This window comes from Theropithecus gelada, chromosome 6 (genome assembly GCF_003255815.1).
Source record: "Theropithecus gelada isolate Dixy chromosome 6, Tgel_1.0, whole genome shotgun sequence".
NCBI classification, from domain to species: Eukaryota; Metazoa; Chordata; class Mammalia; order Primates; family Cercopithecidae; genus Theropithecus; species Theropithecus gelada.
This window is the reverse complement of record NC_037673.1, coordinates 157,847,103-157,865,628: the sequence shown is the minus strand read 5'-3', so window position 1 is coordinate 157,865,628 and position 18,526 is coordinate 157,847,103. Positions and strand designations below refer to the sequence as shown.

Here is an 18,526-nt window from a genome sequence, read left to right as displayed (position 1 = left end):
TGAATCTGTTCTATGAGGACTTGATGCCAGAAGTGCTTCCATTATTATATATTCTAAGTATAAGGCTCTCCTTTAATTTTGTGGCTTTGACTCCAGAATCTTTAGTACATCATTGTTGTTGCCTTTGGGGTAGGGACAAAATGGATAAGCTACTGAATTGCTTCTTTGTTCTGGATTTTGTCACTTTTTGACTTCATTACTTGTGTTATATAGTAGCAAAGTCTAGTAAATAGTAATAATTACATTACAGAAGAGATGTTTGAAATTTTGTTAATCACTATTTTTTGTTCCAATCCCCTAAACATTCCATCACCTACTATGTCTGTGCTCTCAGACTATCTCATTTATGTTGTTGCTGCTGTCCTTATTTTTTAACTTTAGTTAGTCTTGTTGAAATTAAAGTAGACTGATTTGATTGGGCATTATTCTGGGTCGATTGTTAATTATGTAGAAGAAAATATGTATGAAAGTTGGATTTATGATGAAAATGACTGAAGAAGGCTGTATTTCTGAAAACCAAAATCAAACACACTACATGATTGTTGTAAAGACTGCATAAAACCACATGAAAATTCAGGATATCCTCAGATGATGAGGATATTTTGAAAATTTGCTCATTGGCGCATTAAATTGTTCAGTTGATGGCTTGAAAGAGTTAATACTCTCTTATCCTATGATTTGAACACTAATTTGTTAAGACTTCTTCCTCTATCTCATAAAGTGTCATATTAACAAAAATGTTCAATGAAAATGAATTTTATAAATTGAAATATGAATTCTAATGTCTTTTGTTTTTATACTTTTCTATGTTGGGTATGTCTTTCTGCTGTCCTTTGAGTCCTCTTTTAGGTTCACACTATGAAATAAGGTCTAGTATTTGAAAGTTGAAATAACGAGCTTTCTAGTAAACTTGTAACCTGTAAGAGCATCAAGATATATGTCACAATTGCAAAAGGTACTGGGAAGAATAGTGGATTTTATGGTTATATGTACTGGGTTCATATTCAGGCATTGTCATTTATAAGCTGTGTGACATTAGACATGTTTAACCTTTCCAAGCTTTAATTCCTCAATTGAAAACTAAAAATCTAATTTCTGTCTTATAGAGCTGCTGAGAAGAATAAGTGAAATAATTATACTAACAGCCGTATGTAGTACCAGGCAAAGGACATTCAAATAATAGTTGTAATTATTCTGGAGATGGTGGCAGGGATTGTGTATCTTTCTTAGATTTTATTTAGTTCTATAGCTATTTTTCTGATTATAAAACAAATTCATGGTAGTTCTTAAATTTACACAAAAGATAGTGAAAATCACCTGCACACTCCCACACAGATATAATCATTATCAACATTGCCTTTTATTCACATTTAATGACATATTTTTATATAAAAATCATATTCTAATCTTCTATATATAGTTATTTCCTAATTACCTTTTCATATCTTTAAGTATAAGTATACACCATTTCTAATAGCTATAAGATATGTAATTGAATGTGTGTGCCATAATTTATTTAACATATATTCAATGAGCACCTATTGTTTGATGTTTGCATTGTTTCTAGGTGGTTTTCCATTATAAACAACTATAAAATCAACATCACATTGCTGACAGGTTTAAAACACCATTGTTCCTGATACACTTCTTAAAATTGATTTGCTAGGTTCAAAGATATATGACTCTAAAGTGGTGATATATATTGTCTGGTTGTTCCCTAGGAAGGTTCTATAGTAGTTTACATACCTAATAGCCATCTGAGAGTGTGGTAGTACACACACACACACACAAACACATACACACAGTGTATATGCGCACAATTACCTTGCACTCCCACAAATGAGGAAGAAACAGAAAACATGTTTAACTTGGTCCAATTGTGATAAATGCTGGAAAAGAGGAGAGAGAGAAGAATCCAAAATCCCGTGTGTAGTATCTATCCTCTCTTTCCAAAAGCCACAAATAATAAAATGGCAATAGAAAAACAAAATAAAAACTATCAATACCCATCTCAAACTGAGGCTCTGCAAAGATGCAGAGATGCATAAGCAGGTCCAGTAATTAGTGCAAGCAGAATCAAAAGAAATCTATCTAAATTTTAATTGAACATATGGAAAACCCAGAAGCAATGTCTCCATCAAGATGAAGCATCTAAACAAAGAAACAGTGTGACAACTAAGTGAGAAAACTACCACATGGGGAAGGCAAGGAGAAGACCTCGATATGCAAAAGACAGATAATGACCTTTATATTTTTAAAAAGTATATTCTGGCCGGGCCCAGTGGCTCAGGCCTGTAATCCCATCACTTTGGGAGGCTGAGGCAGGCGGATCACTTGAGGTCAGGAGTTCTAGACCAGGCTGGCCAACATGGTGAAAACATGTCTCTGCTAATGATACAAAAAATTAGCTGGGTGTGATGGTGGGCACCTGTAATCCCAGCTACTAGGGAGGCTGAGGCAGAAGAATGCTTGAACCCGGGGGCTGGAGGTTGCAGTGAGCTGAGATCACGCCACTGCACTCCAACCTGGACAACAGAGCAAGACAATATCTCCAAAAAAAAAAAGAGTATATTTCAAGATACTAAAAATGTATTTAAAAGTATCTCAAAAGTATATTTAAAAAGTATATTTCAAGATAAATGAAAACATCCTGTAACAAAATATTTTCTCACCAAAATTGAAAGAATATGTGAAACAAAAATCAAAAATAAAATAATAAACAAGAAGAGATTAAAAGAGGGAAAACGAAAGCAAAGCAATCCTTATAGAAACTAACAAATCAGTCTAAAACAGTAAGAAAGATAATCAGTTGGGCCAAAAAATCAAGGCAGTAACACAAAGTTCAGGTTGTAGTAAATCATGCCAAATGCAGAGGAAAAGGTTTTATAGATAAAAATCTCTCAGAAGAAGCATAATAAATATACAGAACAGGTACTGTGGATCAACCATGCAGAACCTTAATGTTAGCGAAGAATGGAAAACATGGAATAGAAAAAAATATTTAAGTCTAATGTCAGAACCTAATTATAAAAATGCTGATAATAATAAACACTTCTTCACTGGGCACAGTGATTCACACCTGGAGATCCCAGCACTTTGGGAGACTGAGGCAGGCAGATCACTTGATCCTAGGAGTTCAAGACCAGCCTGGGCAACGTGGTGAAATCCTGTCTAGAAAAAATACAGAAATTATCTGGTTATGGTGGCACATGCCTGTAGTCCCAGCTACAAGAGAGGCAGAGGCAGGAGAATTGTTTGAGCCTCGAAGGTGGAGGTTGCAGTGGGCCAAGACTGCACCATTGCTCTCCAGCCTGGGTGAAAGAGGGAGACTCTATCTGAAAATATTAATAATAATAACAATAATAAACTGTTCTTGAATACCTACTACGTGCTTAGACAATTTACATATATCAGTCTTTATTATTACCCCATATTGTTATCATTATATTCTTATGAGTAGTGAGCTGAGACCCGCAGAACATGATTAACTTTCTTAATGTTAGGTAGCTAAGCAGTGGTTGAACAGAAAATATGACTACAGAACCTACATACTTAACTACTATGCTGTACATTCTGTATTTGTACATATATGTAATGAAAGTAATTAATCCCGCTAATTACCAGGTTGTTCCCTGGAAAAGTTTTGCTGTACCTATTAGCACCATTTGAAATTAATTAATAATTGCATTAATTAATTTATTTACAGGTATGTATAACAAGTTTAAAAGGATGTAATGGGTTCCAAGATTAAAAATTATACAACGTATTTAACTACTTATTATATTCCTCTGAAATTACTAAACTTCCAGTAAGAAAAAGTGAATGCCCTACAAGGAGAAAAGAAAGTTAGCTTTTAATATACTCCACAGCAGTATTAAATATTGTTAGACAATGGAAAATGTCTTAAAAGTTTCTGAACGGGAGAAAGTATAACCTAAGTTATTACTATTGATTCATAATGACAAATGAAAGATACTTTATCCTCAATTTGCAAGGCATTAAGGAATAGCATCTATGAGTCCTTATTTGTGGGAAATAATATTGTAATATAACAATCTAGACTCAAGTAAAAGGTAGTCAAAATTAGGAACTTTGGAACAGGAAAGACCGGTATGCGAGCATTTAGAACTAAAGATAATGTGTAGAACCTGCACGTTATGCACATGTACCCTAGAACTTAAAGTATAATAATAATAATAAGATAACGTGTAGAACTAAAGCTATACACGTCCAGGAGTTAAGGTTTCCAGATAAAACCGAATTGAAATATTTTAAAAACTAGATACTAAATATGTGTAAAAACAGTGAAACAGGAAAATAATCTTATAATATAAATTAAAATTATGCAGTGGTATTTTTGAGGAGAGAGGAGATGTTTGTTTGCTAATTTATAACAAGAACTTAGTATTTACTCTTTTATTTTTAGAGCTTATGAATCCAGAAGTTAAAGATTAATAATAAAATTAGCATAGATAACATAGATTCCCATTATGACAGTGTTTCTCAAGGGATCTATCGCAGATTGCCAACATGACAGTCACTTGGGACATCTGCCTAAAAGTAGATTCTAGCTGAGACAGTATGGATCAAAATCTTTAGTGGGGAAAGCTTAGTAATCTACATTTTTCTATGCCCCAGGTTTCAGTGGTATACACTACAGCATGACAGCCTGAGGACCATTATAGTAGAAGATGTAATAACTGATAATAAATCTTACAGAAACCCTTCATAACCTGAAGGAAATGAAGAAAGATGCAGATGATGTAGCTAAATCTTGATGTCAGAAATAGAAATAAGGATGACTGCAATGCTAATTTAGAGCACAAATTCAGATGACAAAATTAAGGCCAAGCTTCTTTGTGTAGAGCATATATCAACTCATCTATGGAAAGAATAGATTCTCAGATTGAATCTAGCAACCAACCCAACAAAATGCTTTTTAATAGAGATATTTCTAAAGTAAAGGTATTAGAAACTGTTCTAAATAAAGTCATGGGAAAAAACAAATGAGGCAATTACAAATCTGAAGAAAGCTGAGAATTGATCATTATTACTACATAAAGATGAATTTAAGATAAAAGTATCACAACCAAGAGATAGTTTTATAATCATAATTACCATCCCAAATAAAGATATGATCATTATAAATCATATAATTCAAATAAAAATACATCCAAATAAATTGAAGTGATAGGAAATCAAAGGAGGAAATGACAGAAATGTTAAGTGGTATAATTATAAAGTTTACTATTTGTATAAACTCTTATGTGCAAGTCACGTGTCAAGATACAATAAAAATAAAAATTAAATTGAAGAACATTTAGAAAATAATATTAATTTTAAATACTACATAATTAATCCTCAGTTATGTGGTTAAATTAGTTAACAATGAAATGGCCATAGCTTAAAACATCTTTCTAGCAAGTAGTTTTCAAAACTGAATTACACATACAATTTAAGAAGTTAGAAAAAGTTGAGCAACAAAATACCTAAATAAAGCAGAAGGAAAAATCAAGATCAATTATAAATTAGCAAAGTAGAAAATCAAAATAAAATAACCCACAAGTAAAATAAAGACATAATCGATAAAGGAAAAGGTTATTAAGGAAGCAAAGAGGAAGACAATATGAATATACCAAAGCAGTAATGTTTAAAAGCATAATAATTAAACAGTGAGGGGAAATTAAAAGAAAACTATGCAAAGATCTTAGAAAATGTGAATATATAATTCATGACACCCTTAGAAAATATGAATTAGAAAAAAATTAGCCTAGGTGAAATAGAAAAGAAAAACAGATCAATTAACCAAAGATGAACTCAACAAAATTGACAGAAAAATATAACTCCCACTCAAAACGAGCATTTAGGCCAGAAGATTTCAACAATGAATCCTATCAAACATGAAAATGCAAATACCTCTAGTGGTATTTAAAATCTTGTAAATCGGTCGGGCGCGGTGGCTCAAGCCTGTAATCCCAGCACTTTGGGAGGCCGAGACGGGCGGATCACGAGGTCAGGAGATCAAGACCATCCTGGCTAATACGGTGAAACCTCGTCTCTACTAAAAAATACAAAAAACTAGCCGGGCGAGGTGGCGGGCGCCTGTAGTCCCAGCTACTTGGGAGGCTGAGGCAGGAGAATGGCGTAAACCCGGGAGGCGGAGCTTGCAGTGAGCTGAGATCCGGCCACCGCACTCCAGCCTGGGCGACAGAGTGAGACTCCGTCTCAAAAAAAATAAATAAAAATAAATAAATAAATAAATAAATAAAATCTTGTAAATAATAGCAAAGAGAAAGAAAAACTTCCAAATGATTTAGATGGTCACATACCATAAATAAGGTACCAAAACTATATTTCAAAAACAAAAGTATGTGAAGGAAACAATGGATCCACTTCACTGGTGAACATTAGTGGGGAAAATTTTTTGAAATTAATTTTTCAACTAAAATCCACAAAATACAGAAAGCAAACTACATCATAACCACAGAGTGCTATTTCAGATTATAAGGGCAATATTTTCCATATAGATGAGTTGAAAGGGTGAAAAACTTTATATATATGTATATAAAATATATTTATTACATTTCTATATTATACCATTTCCATAGATACCAAAAAGGACATTAACAAAAATTAACAAAAATTTAGTATTCTTTCTTGGTTATAAATTTAAAATCTCTTAGGAAATTAGAAAGTGAAGAATGCTTCCTTACCTAGGTCTCTCTATTTCTCTTTATCTACCTGTCTTATGAAAAACTCTGACTCTTGCCTCTTGGCTTAGGATGGAACAGTTCAGGCTAGAATGAGAAATGGATGCCCGCCATCACCACTATTGTTTAATTTTTTAAAAAAAAAACTAGCTAATAAAATTACCTTAGGGAAAGTAAGGAATATTGGAAAAGGATAAGAAATAATTTTACTCTCATACAAGAGCAACAATTTATTCAAACAAAATTTAAGGGAATTAACTGGGAAAAACTTAGAAACAATATGAGAAGTTGGGAAGTCCCCACAGCTTTTTCCTATATGGAGAATATATAAACAATAACAAATATGTAATGGAAGAGAAGAAAAGAGCCCTTTTCCCAGTAATAAGATTTTAATTTAAAAAAACTTTGTGTTTTTTTAAAGTATTTTTAAAAGGTAAAATTTATAAGAGATCCGTTTTTTCTAAAGTATTCTATGAACTTTGTGTAATGTCATTGTGTAATGTCATTGGAAGGGAAGAAAAGAGCCCTTTTCCCAGTAATAAGATTTTAATACAAGAAAACTTTGTGTTTTTTTAAGTATTTTTAAAGGTAAAATTTATAAGAGATCAGTTTTTTCTAAAGTATTCTATGAACTTTGTGTAATGTCATTTTGATTTTATTTCCTTGGTGGTTTATTTTAGAAATTTGATCCAATAACTCTGAAGTTTATTTGAAAGAAAAGTATGTATGTGAGGAATCCAGAAAGTGAAAAATTTTAGAGAAGAATTTTTCACTAGAAGTTTCAGTGACTGATAAAATCACAGCAGTGAGTGCAATATAGCACTGGCCTAATGTTCTCTATGTGAAGGAAACATAAATTAACTTAGAAGCATAACAAATTTAAGTTCTTAATAAAAATATAATTTCACATCATTGGAAATCTGTGAATTATTCAGTAAACAGTGAGCGACAATTTGGGAGTATTTAAATGCAATATCACATATCTAACCTATCCCTTTCTCCAAGTTAAATTTTAGATAAGTCAAGGATTGAAATGTTTTTTCTAAAAATAGGAAAAAAATACATAAAAGGCAGAAAATCGTGTATAAATGTTTTAATAAACATGGATTAGATAAAACATGGCAGAAAATTCAGACTCTATAAATAAAGAATAATAGTATTCTTAACCTTGCAAAAATATTTAATTTCTCTATATATTTTCTTTCTTTCTTACCAATCTTATCAGATAAATCTTTTCCTTTAACAGTGACCATATTTTTTCTTTCTAATTACATTTTTTAAAGCACATGGTTATTTTCATTTACAGAATAGTTAAAAATGTAAGAAAGTAAAACTCTCTGAATCCTAATCTTCCCGAGAAAAAAACACCAGCAGTACTTTGCAACAGTTTTTCATATATATTATAATGATTTATGCATCTCTAAGACCTTCTTTCTCACTTTCCCTTCAGCAGCACTGATTATTGATTGCTCTTTGCAGTTTATAATGGGTATAATCTTGTTATTTTAACTTGTATTTATCATATTCCTTAAAATATTGAGCATTTTTTCATACATTCATATGCAGTTTGAATTGGCTTCCCTGTAAATTGCCTATTCTTATTCTCACCCATTTTTGTTAAGGGCTTTTTTGTTTTCAGTTTCAAGAGTTCTAGGTATAATAAAATATTAACATTTATTAATATATGTATTTCAGATATTTTTCCCCAAGCTCTCATTCATGCTATGAAAAGTTTTTAATTTTTAAATTGTCCATGTACTTATTCTATTATAATCTGTAAGTTTTCTGGAAAAGCTAAATTCCTCTTGGAATGCTAGGTTACGCATATGGTCTTCTAAATTTTTCTGAGACTTTTAAAATAGCTAATTTATTGTTTCATGATTTGCATTTAATGCATCTTGAATGATGAATTACTGTTAGCACAAGAATGATCAACTTTATATTTTTCCAGAAGTAAAACGAGTAACACAAGCATCATTTACTTATTTTAGAATCTTTTCCCCAGTGGTTACATTTGGAACATGGGTTGGGATGGTAGGGGCACTTCTGCTTTTCTCTTTATATTTTTCTAAAGTGTTTGTTTTTGTTTCATTTGTATAAATTTGTGGAGCACAGATGCAATTTTGCTACATGCATAATTTTAATAATGGTCAAGCCAGGGCTTTGGGGTTATCCATCACCCAAATAACCTACACTGTACTCATTGAGTAATTGTTACAACTAGTATATATCACTTTTAAAATACAACAGTGTGTGAGTGTGTGTCTGTGTGCATATTCTCGCCTGACTTGCCAGTATGATCTTTTCATTACGTTGTTGTTTTTTTCTATCTCATGCACACACACACACTCACCTGCCACACACATACAAACCACGCAAAAACAAAATTCCTACTTTTTCCAATTTGTATAGCCTTTAACTGGAATAACACAAGATAATTGCAACACCGTATAAACAGCACATTAAATGTTTCTAGTGATTTCTAATGATTATTGCTGTCAAGTAAGAATGAAAGGGCTCACACTTGTAATCCCAGCACTTTGGGAGGCCGAGGCAGGTGCATCACCTGAAGTTAGGAATCCAAGATCAGCCTGGACAACATGGTGAAACCCCATCTCTGCTAAAAATACAAAAATTAGCCAGGTGTGGTGGCAGGCACCTGTAATCCTAGCTTCTCAGTAGGCTGAGGCAGGAGAATTGCTTGAAACTGGGAGGTGGAGGTTGTTTGCAGTGAGCCAAGATTGCACCACTGCACTCCAGCCTGGGCGACAGAGTGAGACTCTATGTCAAAAAAGAAAGAATGAATGAATAAATAAATGAGAGAGAGAAACAAAGAAAGAAAGGAAAAAAGGCAAGGAATAGAAAAAGAGGAAAGAAGTAAAGGAGGAAGGAAAGTAAAAATAAACAAAAAGAAAGAATAGTTAAGCCTGAACAGTAACTGCCCTACCCTGGGTGTAGGCAAACCCATGCTGACTGCCTTTCTTGCAATGCTGTCACCAGAGAGTCAAGATTGCAGTGATATGTTTAGCCAAAGGCACCTCTAATATTTTGTTTCCAATCTTGGACGTACCTGTAGCAACGCTGCTCATGGCTCTGCAGACATGGGTCCTCATGAAGCAAATTAATCATCTACCTCAGTGCAGCAGACTGAGGTTCAGGAGTCTCAGGCTTCAGGTCTCAACTCTGAGGAGCTGTATATGTGATATTGGAAATGTCAACCTCTGTCAAAAAATAAGGATGTGATCACCAAGATCTCATCGAGTAAACTCAGAATTACGTAGCTCTAAAATACTCATTGTTTCCTTGCCTGAATTTCATCAGTCTCGTTACCTCCTTTCAATTAAACCTACTTTCATTTATTTCTACTACAAATGAGTGTTAATTAATGTGCAATTTATATACACTTACACAGAGTATACATCTTACTGTTACTTGAAACCTATTTAACAAGTTTCCTTTTGGAAATACGAAAAATGTCTATAGAAAACAATATTATAAAATAATCCCTTGTGTTAGCTACAATTTAAAGTACTTTGGACGGGTGATTTCTGTCCTAAAAATGACGCAGCAATAAAGATTTATTGTATATTTCAAAATAGCCAGAAGACCTAAAATGTTCTCGACACAAAGAAACGATACATGTTTGAGGTGGTTGATACACTAATTTCTATGATTTGATAATTACACATTGTAAGTATCAAGATACCACATGTACACCATAAATATGTATAATTACTATGTATCTATAACAAATAATAATTTAAAAATCCATAAAAAGACGCTTCTTACCCTGGATAAATTAGAATGAAAATTATATATTTCGTAAGTTGTAAAGTAATAAATAACCAAGCAGTCAGGAACATTAGATTATAATAATAATGTGTCCTGATACAGTTTTCATTTATCTCAATTATCACTAGATACACAGAAGGTAGATATAATCCCCATTTTATAGATGAGAAAATGAAAAAAAACACCTAGGAAGTCATTGATGAAACAGGCCCCCGGGACCAAAGGCCTTGAATCTTCCTGCCATGTATTTTATTAATGCAGTCAGTTTCTCTCTAAATCCCACCTGATTCAGTGAAGCTGGACATCTCCTGCCCTGCAAAGAGTGAAAGACTTAACTACGACTAATTTTCTTTCAACTGGGTTTCTTCCAAGCATGAGAATCACAATCAATGAGTTAAATTTTATAAATATATTTATTCTGTCAGAATACCTAGCTCAGCACTAAACCAAATATAATAAATCACAAAAAGTTTATATGTAACGCTGTGTGTTTTTTTCAAAGCATACAGTAATATTTTGCCTATTTTTATGCCCAATTTTTATTCTAGAATTTGAAACACAATAACACTAACATACTTCTACCGTATTACTAGATCACTTCCAGAAGCCAAACCCACCTCTAGTAGATTATTAACATAGCCTTTAAGGAAAAATGTGCAATAGTTTTCCATCTTAAGACAAAGATTACCTTTTTAAAGCCCCCAAAGTTAGGATGAGGCTTACATATATTATTAACCTTTAATTTATTTCCTTCTTTCCTTTTTTATCTGTCAATATATTGATAGCAAATCCTAGGAAATTCTGGTATCATGAAAATAGTTCTCACTGAGAAAATTCTGGAAAGATTATGGACTACTTATTGAAAGAAGAGGAAGGAAGGAGGGAGGTAAAGAACAAAGGGAGGAAGGAAGCAAGAAGGCAAGAAAACGGGGGAGAGAGAAACTTTTCCATGGATAGCTTTGTTCCGGAATCAAGGGCTGGCATTAATTCTTGATCAACATTTTATTATTAATAGTCAATTATTTTGTCAAAACAAGTATAATACCTCCAGCAAGTCTTGTTCTCCTATAGAAATTAGGAACTTCGTATGGCCTCTGCTGAGAAGAGGTTTGCAAGATTACTTGATGCTTATTTAGTTTTGGCAAAGGACACCTAGAGAGACATAACAAAAATGGACCTGACATAATCCTGAAATCTCCCTGAGCAATAAACAAGCTGTCTCTTTGCCTCTCAACACTTCTGCTAGCTTCTACTGCAGAGAACGTCTGGAAGTTGGACCAGTTTCAAGGGCACTAAAGCAGGCATCGTACCTTGAGTCAGAGGGTACCTACTGTGGCTCCCTAAAGAGGGCTCAGATTAAGCATCGATGAGCCGTGAGAGGGCAAGCCTGCTAACCCCAGCTGTCACCTTGAAAGCACACTGTAATACTGAGTCCTCACATGTGACAGAGGATTTCAGATTTCCTTAGTCCGGGATCCGGGATTGTTGACTTCAGTTGTTTAGTGGAGAATGTTGGTCTCTGAAGCCACAGACGTGGGCTGCATTCCCGTGAGAGCCTTTCAACTGCACGTTGCTCCCCTGACATAGCCAGCTGCAGTATAACACAAAGCATTTCTCACAAAGAAAAGTTTGGGAGGCATATCACAAATGTGTTGATCAGCAAATATTTATTAAACCACAGCTCCTGGAGACCAAGCCAACAGTTAAGAGTACGGGCAGTCCTAAACATAATCAAACCTATTTGATTATGGATTGGAGACAGCCCAGAATCTAAGCCCCAAGACTGTCCATTAATCACTATGTGAGGATAGGGAAGCTCTCAGAGCCCCAGTTCCCTCATTTGTAAAAGGGGGCTTACATTTCCACCCCGGAAAGATTTCTTAAGGATCACATGAAGAAGCACAGGGGAAGTGCTTGGAACAGCAGCTGCCATTTGGGAGGTGGAAACTTTGAAGTTGATACCTACCAGGAAAGTGTTCACAAGGGCAGACCTCTGACTTCTCCCATTTCCTAAGATCTGTTTCTAAATTCAGTAGCACTGGCTCTCAGTCTAACGGCACAGTCAGTCCACTGTCTCGGTGGTGTTTTTTGAATCAGTAATCGGAATGAATAGTCTATTGTACAGATAATACATGCCGCTGAGTTTCAGAGGACGGAGGTATTTTCTTCAGACGCATGTTGAGGGAAAGATTCACACAGTAAAAGGTACATTCCATATCAAGAAAAACGAAGTGGGGAGGGGCGCAAAGAGCTGCTCAGTACAACCAGGACGTATGTGTCTATCGCAGAATTATAGTAATTTAACCCTGGAAAGACGTTTAAAGGGTTCTATCGTTTTGTAAATGAAAAGACTGATACCCAGAGGAGGGAGTTACTAGTCTAAGGTCACAGAGCAGTTATGTAACAAACACTAGACTCTATTCCAGGCCTCCAGTACAGCCTGCTCATTCTGCAGCACTGCTTCTCATTCCTTGACTTGACAGGACATAACAGCTTGACCTGCATCGTTCCTCAGTCCCTGGCATTGTTCCAACAAAGCTGATCTGAAAAATAGTGGCACACAGGAAACCATTCTGGTGCAGTAGAAAAGGTTCTATCCCTTCTCCTACCCACAGTGTAAAATTGAGCAAGCCACTTCCACTATCTGGACTGCTAATGATGTCTTCCAGAAGCTAGCGTTTACCAAGAGCTTACATAAAGCCAGGAGCTGGCCAGGTGCTCTGGTTATCTCTTACTGTCCACTGCCCCATAACAGCACTTTATAGAGAGGGTCACTCTCAGACTGTAACATCAGAATCAACAATCTATGAATGTAAAGTCCCTCATCCCTGGATTTGCTGAATCAGAATTTCTGATTGCCTAATAATACATATTTCGGCAAATTTCCAAAATGACTCGATGCTCACAAAACTTTAAATCTTGTCGGTTCACTAGGTGATATACTCTCAATTTTACTGATGTGCTCTAATTTAACTGACGTGAAAAAGCTGAGGCCCAGGGAAAAGTAACGTATTCATTCACACTGCTAGTTAGTGGCAAACCTGGGATTTGAACCCAGGTTTTTGTTTTGTTTTGTTTTGTTTTGTTTTGTTTTGATAGTTTTCAATATTTGACCCAGAGTCTAGCTGAGATTTTAGTCTTTGGCAAAGCATCGGATTGTCAGCTGGGGTTGATCTTCCTTCTTATCTTTCTAAATTTATAATTTTTGTAATTTCCCAACTCAACTTGCAGCTTATGTTTTATAAAGTTAGCAACTTTCACTGTCTGCCGTCATCTTCAGATTTCAGAGCCAAGAGTAATTTGGTATTAGAATGAAAGAGAGAGATATTTGACAGGGCTGTGTCAAATTAACAGCAATTCTAACAAGAGAGTTGAGGAGTGAGAGCGGATGGTGCATTTGACAAATACTCACTGGGGTAATTCACCGTGTAATTGGCCAAACTCACAGAAACCACCAGACTGCAGCTGTATGAGGCATCCCTGCCTGAGGTGAACTCATAGTTCCCTCTGCATCTTAGACTCCCCTGAGGGTATAATCAGTACCTTGGTTGAGATTGATTTAGCATTCTGAAAGGGGAGCGCGCGCACACACACACATTACAGATTGACTCTTCTACCCTACACCAAATAGATGAAGACCATTTAGCAGACTTGGAGAGCTATTCAAAGTTCTTGGAAAATTCCTCCCCGTAACACTTCAAAGTTCTTGGAAAATTCTTCCCCGTAACACCTGTTTTATAAATCCTATAGTCATTGACTTTTATAACTTTAAGGGATCTAAGATATTATCTAGTCCAGTGCTTTTTCATCTTTTTTTTTTTTTTTTTTTTTTTTGAGGCGGAGTCTCGCTCTGTCGCCCAGGCTGGAGTGCAGTGGCCAGATCTCAGCTCACTGCAAGCTCCGCCTCCTGGGTTTACGCCATTCTCCTGCCTCAGCCTCCCGAGTAGCTGGGACTACAAGCGCCCGCCACCTCGCCCGGCTAGTTTTTTGTATTTTTAGTAGAGACGGGGTTTCACCGTGTTAGCCAGGATGGTCTTGATCTCCTGACCTCGTGATCCGCCCGTCTCGGCCTCCCAAAGTGCTGGGATTACAGGCTTGAGCCACCGCGCCCGGCTTGCTTTTTCATCTTTAACATGCATAAAAACGACCTAGGGGTCTTATGGTAATACAGATTCTTACTCAGTAGGTCTAGGGTAAGGTTTGAGATTCTGCATTTTTAACAAACTTCCCAGAGATGCCAAAGTGACTGATCTGTGGACTAAATTAAATAGCAAAGATCCATCCTAGGACATGTAAATGAGTTACACCTGAAGTACCAACTCAGCATGACTCTTGGTTGCTGCCTTGAGAACTACACTGAGGATTCAGTAGTTGAATCTGAAACCAACTGGTCAATTAGCAGTGCCTACCACAGGTTTAAGAGCAGGAAACCTACCTGAAGATGCTCTTTCACTTTCACATACAGAAACTGAAACCCAGAAATTTCAGTGACTTGCTCAGGGTCACATAAGCAAGTTAGTGGTAGAACTAGGACTAAATAAAGCTGGAATATAAATCTAGATTTCTCTTTCTGAGTTGCACATTTGAATCACAGATTGCGTGTGAAGCTGTTTTAAAATATCTTTCTTCAGTTCTATTATTGGCAGCCATAGAATCCAATTTGAATTCAAGAAGCCAGGGTTACTCAGCCCAGCTAAGTCTCTGAAAAGCTCTGCACCTTTGTGGAAAAAAAAAATTTATCTGGATCTTTAGTTTTATTATCCATGAGATGAGGAAGTCCATGCCTGGTATATCAAATATATTCTAATGGTGTAGATGGCAAGGAGATCAAAGATATGAAAGCAGTTAGACAAAACATAAGGGACTTACATGAGGGCATTTTTGTTAAAAATGCTGTAGAATAACTTTAAACTTTCTTTGAAGGTTATTATTTTTTGAAAAAGATATTTTTTAAATTTATTTATTTTTTATTATTATTATACTTTAAGTTCTAGGGTACATGTGCATAACGTGCAGGTTTGTTACATATGTATACTTGTGCCATGTTGGTGTGCTGCACCCATCAATATTAAAAATCTGTGTGTGTGTGTGTGTGCGCGACATCGTCCTAGGTTGAATTTTAACTAAAATGATTGCAATTTTGAATTTGTGATAATGAGGCTCTTCTAATTTCCCACTCACCTTTAATGTATCTGGCCTATCAAAAATCATGCATAGGCATGTGAAGAAAGAGAGAGACAGAAACAAACAAGCTAGCCAGAAATCTTGTTAATGATTTCTTGTTCTGAGATAAGGTGGCTTCCAGTAGCATTAAGGCTTCATGTTTCTCCATTCATATCTAAGAGAGATGGAGATTTATTTTTATACAAAGCCTTCAAGAAACCTTTCCTTTCATTTCTCTATTATTTAACTTTTATTTTAAGTTCTGGGGTACATGTGAAGGTTTGTTACATAGGTAAGCTTGTGTCATGGGGGTTTGTCGTACAGATTATTTGATCACCTAGGTATTAAGCCTAGTACCCATTAGTTATTTTTCCTGATCCTCTCCCTTCTCCCACCCTCCATCCTCTAGAAGGCCCTAGTGTGTGTGTTGTTCCCCTCAATGTGTCCATGTGTTCTCATTATTTAGCTCCCACTTATAAATGAGAACATGTAGCAATTGATTTTCTGTTCCTGCATTAGTTTGCTAAGGATAATGGCCTCCAGCTCCATTCATGTCCCTGCAAATAATATAATCTTTTTCTTTTTTATGGCTGCATAATATTCTAGAGTATATATGTACCACTTTTAAAAAAAATTTAGTCTATCACTGATGAGCATTTAGGTTGATTTTATGTCTTTGCTGTTGTGAATAGTGCTGCAATGAACATGCATGTACATATGTCTTTATAATAGAAAAAATTTTATTAATGTGGGTATATACCTAGTAATAGGATTGCTGGGTCAAGTGATATTTCTGTCTTGAGGTCTTTGGGAAATCGCCACACTGTCTTCCACAATGGTTGAACTAATTTACACTCTCTTCAATAGCGTATAAGCATTCCTTTTTCTCCACAACTTCATCAGCATTTGTTGTTTTTCGACTTTTTAATAATAATCATTCTGACTGGTGTGAGATGGTATCTCATCATGGTTTTGATTTGCATTTCTCCAATGATCAGTGATGTTAAGCTTTTTTTCATATGATTTTTGGCCATATGTGTGTCTTCTTTTGAAAAGTGTCTGTTCGTGTACTTTGCCCACTTTTTGATAGAGTTGCTTATTTTTGTCTTGTACATTTTCCTAAATTTCTTATAGATGCTGGATATTAAACCCTTGCCAGATACATTGTTTAAAAAAATGTTCTCTCATTCTATAGGTTGTTTACTCTGTTGATAGTTTTGTTTGCTGTGCAGGAGCTCTTTAGTTTAATCACACCTCATTTGTCAATCTTTGCTGCTGTTGTTACTGCTTTTGGTGTCTTCGTCATGAAGTCTTTGCCTGTGCCTATGTCCTGAATTGTATTGCCTAGGTTGTTTTCTGGGTGTTTATCGTTTTAGGTTTTACATTTAAGTCTTTAATCCATCTTGAGTTAATTTTTGTATGTAGTGTAAGGAAGGTGTTCAGTTTTAATCATCTGCATATGGCTAGCCAGTTATCCTAGCAACATTTATTGAATAGGATTCCTTTCCCCATTGCTTGTTTTTGTCAGGTTTGTAGAAGATCAGATAGTTGTAGGTGTCTGTTCTTATTTCTGGGTCCTCTATTCCATTGGTATATGTGCCCGTTCTTGTACCAGTACCATGCTGTTTTGGTTACTGTGGCCTTATAGCATAATTTGAAGTTGGGTAGAGTGATACCTCCAGCTTTGTTCTTTTTGCTTAGGATTGCCTTGGCTATTTGGGCTCTTTTTCGGTACTTTAGGAATCTGGTTCTATATGAATAGTTTTTTCTTGTTCTGTGAAGAATATCCATGGTACTTAAATATGCATACCATTGAATCTATAAGTTGCTTATGGGCAGTATGGCTATTTTAATGATATTGATTCTTCCTATCCATTAGCATGGAATGTTTTTCTCTTTTCATTTCATTGGCTCAGTTGATATAGTCCTTCCCATTCCTGAACCAATCTTTGGCAAGGGAGGGGAGGTACCAAGACTGACTTAAAACAATCAGGCCTGCACCTAAACACGGGGTCAGTCTCAACTATTGTCGCCATGAATGGGATTGATTCAACTACAACATACACTGTGAGAAGCTAGAGAGAAAATATAAAGAATTAGTCTTACCTGTCTATATAAATCAATGAATTTATAAATTCTCTCTCAGGTAGAGAAGTTTAAAGTTGCAAGTATCAATAGCAATGGGTACCTTTTGTTACACATCTAATAAAACTTCTAACACCTACCCCCATGTGTGTCAGACATGAGAGTAGGCTCCTTAACTATGTTATCTCACCAAAAAGAATGTGATTTTTTTCTCAGTCTTAAAACATCCCTACAAATAACATTTGCTCATTTTAAGATTAGGTCATAGAACTTCATTTGAAAGATGAAGAGATGAAGGCTCAGCTAAGCAATGGAACATGCCCAAGGTCACATAGCTAATCAGCAGAGGAGCTAGCATTCAAAGTCGATTCCAAACCTCATGTCTTCGAGACTTTAGAAACTGTATAAATGGTCTTATTTACACGGGAATTCAGGATGCTACTTTCAAAAGACCATCTACAAAATGTGATTTTATATTAACATTATCGTCTTAATGAAACTCTCTTTAGAGATGCATTTAATTGGGAGAAAAAGAGACTTACTTCTCATCAGTAAGTGAAGCCTGAAATAAACCTGAAAGCTTAGTTCTGCTGATGACTACAAGCACTCCCTTCCCAAACTCTGACTGACCCTGGTGGAAGATAACAAAATGACGTATTTTGAGTTATCTCTTGCCTCTGCCCACTATGAGGATACAAAATCAAACAAGATCTCCAAATTAAGCATCAGAAAGAAACATCATTATTCAATCTCTTTCCTTAGGCTTGTGAATATAA

The 18,526-nt window shown here is 35.3% G+C and overlaps 1 protein-coding gene across 3 annotated transcripts in view; it reads left to right on the top strand.

The window, feature by feature from the left end:
• The window catches only part of GABRB2 (gamma-aminobutyric acid type A receptor beta2 subunit), a 264,173-nt gene that overhangs the window by 225,844 nt on the left and 19,803 nt on the right, over positions 1-18,526 (top strand). The window lies entirely within an intron of this gene.